The following is a 4,687-nucleotide window of genomic DNA, read 5'->3' on the forward strand; positions in this document are numbered from 1 at the left end:
GTTGGTTTATGTTGATTTATTTTCATAAGATCTGCATTAAAATCTACACAAATAAAAACATCTTTCTGGAGCACATCTGCTCTAGTGTTTTTGATATTGATATTAGCTTTTTAAAATCCTGTCAAAAGCTGCTACAATGCTCCTCCATTTTCTGTTTTGGATGTACAGTTCAGATCCATCTAAATCTTACTTTCATTAATCCATGTCTCAGAGCTATGATCTTGAATGGGATCTCCCAGAGTTGTTGTAAAGACTCATGTTAATCTGAATTTCTGATAAAAACTGCTTTGCGTTCATTAGGACATCTAACTATCTTTCCTGCTAAAAGGACATCCTGTTTGTTATTTTGTTAAAATGATTGTTTTCTGGGTGAATGGAAGCAGTGATTCATTATGGCCTGTTTTAATCTTTTAATGCTATTGAACATTATGCTGTTATTTTGGAATGGTGACGGTCATTTGAATTTGTCCAGTTCCTCATTATCAGCACCAGTCCAACTTCTCCTGGTGAACCAAGCAGTTTTAGCCACTCCTGGCATTTCTTGTCCATGTTGACTCCATCTTTCCTCCCAGAGACGCTTACCTTGCTATTTCAGTTCTTTCTCAGATGTTCATTTATACACACAGCTGTTCCTCTGAAGGTTTTGTTTGTCCAAGTAGATCAGTTTAAGCTTTCCTCCTCATGTTGGTTTATAGTCTTTGACCCACATGTCAGCTTGATGAAAGCAGAACATCCAGTTATTTAGTTAAAGTTCAACCCATAGCTACTGTATGTCCAGGAGAGACACAGGAATATCTTATCTATATAGTTAGATATCTAATTATTGCTTTATAAATTTTATCTTTATTGTTAAAAAATAAAATAATTAACTCCAAACCAATATTTAGAGATTTAACAATTTTTACTACAAACTTTTGAACAGGTTGGTGAACCAGGAAGCCCTGTAGCATCACACTGCTAACATAGACAAGACAACAATAACACCGTCACTGATTATACAATGTTGTCAATCATTTATTCATCAGTATATATAATATGTAACCAGGAGTCCTGGGGTTTGGCCAACAGGGTCAGAAGTGTTTTAAAAGATCAAACTTTTCTGGTCTACAGTGGTTCCAATCTTTGACATCAAAAGCCATTCTCAGATATTTTACAGCCATCAGAAGAGTGAACTCTCAGTAACCTAAAAAAAAAAAAAAGGGCTCATGGAGTAAAATGACAGCAAAGAGGCAGTTTGTAACTTCATTCTCCGATGTATATATGAAACTGTTTTCAGAAGGTTGATGTTACCACAGTGTCATCACAGACTGAGTAAACAATTCGGGAAAAAAGAAAAAGTTAAGTCTTAGGGAGAGACTGGTGGAAAGGAAAGGAAGGTGCTGGCCCGAAGAACTGAGCCTAAAGCCGTGGGCTAAGGCCTTAGAAGAACCCTGATCACCGATTGATGCACATGGAAAACCTCACTGGAATTTTCGCTCAGTCCAAAGTAATGCCAGGATTCTGGAGACGAACAATAAAAACAGAAAACCAAAGATTGGATTTCTTAAAAAAAAAACAACAACACACATTTCTGCAGGTTGTGACTCCTGCGTTTGACCTCTTCTCCTAAACTGCTGTTCCGATCGCCTCCAGAGCAGCTGGTTGGAACCTGTTGCTACGAAGGGAGCCGTTCCAGAGTCACAGACGTTCTAAGACTTTCTGAAAGAACCCAGGCTTTGGTCCCTGAAGTCCCGCCCTTCAAGACAAGATTAAGATTCTTCCAAACATTTTTAAAAGTCTGTTATTTTAAGGGACTCTGGATCTGTTAATAAATAAAAACAAGTAAAAAAAAAAATCACAAATAATAAAGAACTCATCAGAGTTGGAGGATTTAAGCAGATTCTTATATGAACACCAAAGGGAGGCTGAGTTCACCTGTCTGAGCCAGCGGTGCGATTCTTTACCTGCTGTTGGTCAGATAATATATGGAATGTTAAAAACAGTGTACACATGGCCGAACCCGAGCAAGGAGAATTCCTGAACCCCATACATTCACAGTACGTTCAGGAATCAATGGCTGCTGACTAGACAGCAGTCAGAAGCTGCTGCGATGCTTTGGGATCGGCAGGAAAAGGTGCAAATGTGCTGAAAATATCTTGGAGGAAAAAAACAAAAAACCTGCTGTCCTAATGAGAGATGCTTCTCTCTAACAATATGGCTTTTTTAACAAACCTTCCATGATCAAAACAAAAGCGGTCCGTCCTATAAGCCTCATTTTCCCTGGGTTCACCACACACAGACACGGCAGCTGCTTCCAAACCAACAGGTGATGGATCTGCCTGCACTCATCACCCTAAACCATCGGCTTTAGGTTCGGTGGGAACGCGTACAATTACAAAACATTCTGGGGTGTCCCTGAAACTTTCCACTTTCAACAATAAGTAGGATCAGGATATATGTATGTAAAAATAGAAAAGGTTAATAGAAAAGGTCATTCTGGTGATCTGTTTACATAAGGCCGTCCTACGTGCTAATCCTCATTTTCACTTACCAGTGGTGAGTCTTTTAAAAAGTAAGCTTGTACGAGTTATGCAAACAGCAACTTTTAAACAGAGTGTGCACGAGGAGAAACGGGCTCATGCACGCTCTTTGATAGGCGTTCCCTCTCGGGAGCTGTAACAGGGATGTGCATGTGCATTTTTTTTTTTTTTTTTAAGTGGAGAGGGCAGGTCTTTTTAAAAATACCTTTAAATAAAATATGGTCAACAATGTTTATGCTGCAATGTATTATGGGTAAATGAAATATGCTAGGTGCTGTAGTGCTAGCTCAATCAAACTAAAACCGCAAACGGTCACGTTAATCCTTTTCAGTTTGAACCAGAACATGTGGAGAATATAGAAATGATGAGAGGTGATGAAGATGAGGAAGAGGGGAGAGTTGGCTGAAGATGCTGATGTTTGTGCTGCTAGGAGATGCTAACCCAGGTGGAGAGAAAGCTCCAGTTAGCATCAGGATCAAAACGTTTTCTCACATATATAACGAGTTCCAATGAATGAAAGATCACCAGAATTTTTAGGCCGAAATGTTCAACTAGTCCTGGATCCCGTTAAGAAAACTAAGGGGCTTCCTTCCTCATGCTCAACAAATTAAAAACCAACAATAACCGTATTTAAGACGTTAGACACAAACCATAATTAACCAAAAACCTTTCTAAGGTTTCTCTCTTGGATCCTTCCAGAAACTACCACAAAAAAAGGTCAGGTTTCACTGCTGCTAAACAAACAGATGGTTCAAGATCAAAAGATGAAGAAGAAAAAGAAAGAAAGTCTGATTTTCCAACCTGGTGTGCGATATTAGCACAGCTAGCTTCCAGTAAAGAGTCTGACAGCAGGGCACTGCCACTATAGAAATAGCTACAGCAGCATGTTGGTCAAAACTCATTTAACATTCCTCCCACAGTCAAAGTTCCCAGAAAGGTTGGTTTCCATCCGGCTTCATGGATCTTATACTTGCAGACACCTGGTTCAACATAGACAGTAGTAGCCATTCAAAATGTCCCAACTTTCCTTGATGGGCCCTTGGCTGGTCCCCCTTCACTTCCTTTTTAAACATCAATATTTGTAATAAAATATTGATCATGATTTCTGGACATTAAGATCTAAAGACAAGCATCTTCTCCTGGACAGACGCTGTAATTCAATGAAAGGGGGGAGTCAGAGTAAAAAAATATGCAAGAGGGGAATCACTCCAGCAGCTGGAAGTTGGAGAGGAGTGTGCTGCCATTGGGATGGGGTTTGACTGGGAAGGGCCATTTTGAACGGCTGCTACTGTAACAGGTCCTCTACTAACAGTGGTTAGGCTGTATAACCATTAAAAAGTCCTGCTGAGCCTTGAGGAATGGTCCCGCATTATTCTGGATTCTATTGCCCTGTTATTCAGCCATAACTTATCATTTTGGAATCTGAACACATTTAGAAACACACAAAAAAACGTTCCAATTCTACTCTAAACAAAGCCTGAGAGACGTGCAAAGAGCGACAACTTTAGATCAGTTCATTGGCAATAAAAAGCTGATATCATCTTGATTTATATCTGGGAACATAATTACAGTAACCCTCCTTTAACATCACAGGTTTAAATCTGAACGAAAAATACAATAACAAAAGGATTTCATTTCATTTAGGTCCAAATGGAGAGCTTTTAACTGTGCTTTTAGAAAAATAAACGGACATTAAACTAAATCTGGCAACTTTTATTGGAATGTAAGCAAAATAAACCTCTGATTTTTATGTGAAAATGACCTGAAATCATTGACTTTTGTGTAATTTGCCCTGCGTCCAGTCAAACCTGGAGTCATTTCAAAGCTAGATTTCCTTCCTTCCCTTTGCTTCTGCTGTTGAAGCTTCTGTTTGCGGCTTTAATGTTTTGGGATGTTGGAGCAGTAAATCAGTAAGGGGCAGACAGGTGACCCCTCCTCCTCCTCAAATTAATAATGACCATTGCTGGAAGTTTTGTTTCAATGATTTCCCCCCCTATTCCTCCACAGTCCTCAGTTTCCACCGTTGGATGGTTGAATCGAAGATTTCAGAAGCTCTGTGGGCTTTTCTGGGGGCGCTGCTTTCTGTCACACTCGTGCATAAAAGAACCGTCTCCTAGCGGCAGAAGAGCTGCGGCATTTTCATTGTTTGTTTTTGTCCTTCCAGCTAC

Source organism: Cyprinodon variegatus, unplaced genomic scaffold (genome assembly GCF_000732505.1).
Source record: "Cyprinodon variegatus isolate N-32 unplaced genomic scaffold, C_variegatus-1.0 Scaffold239, whole genome shotgun sequence".
NCBI lineage: Eukaryota > Metazoa > Chordata > Actinopteri > Cyprinodontiformes > Cyprinodontidae > Cyprinodon > Cyprinodon variegatus.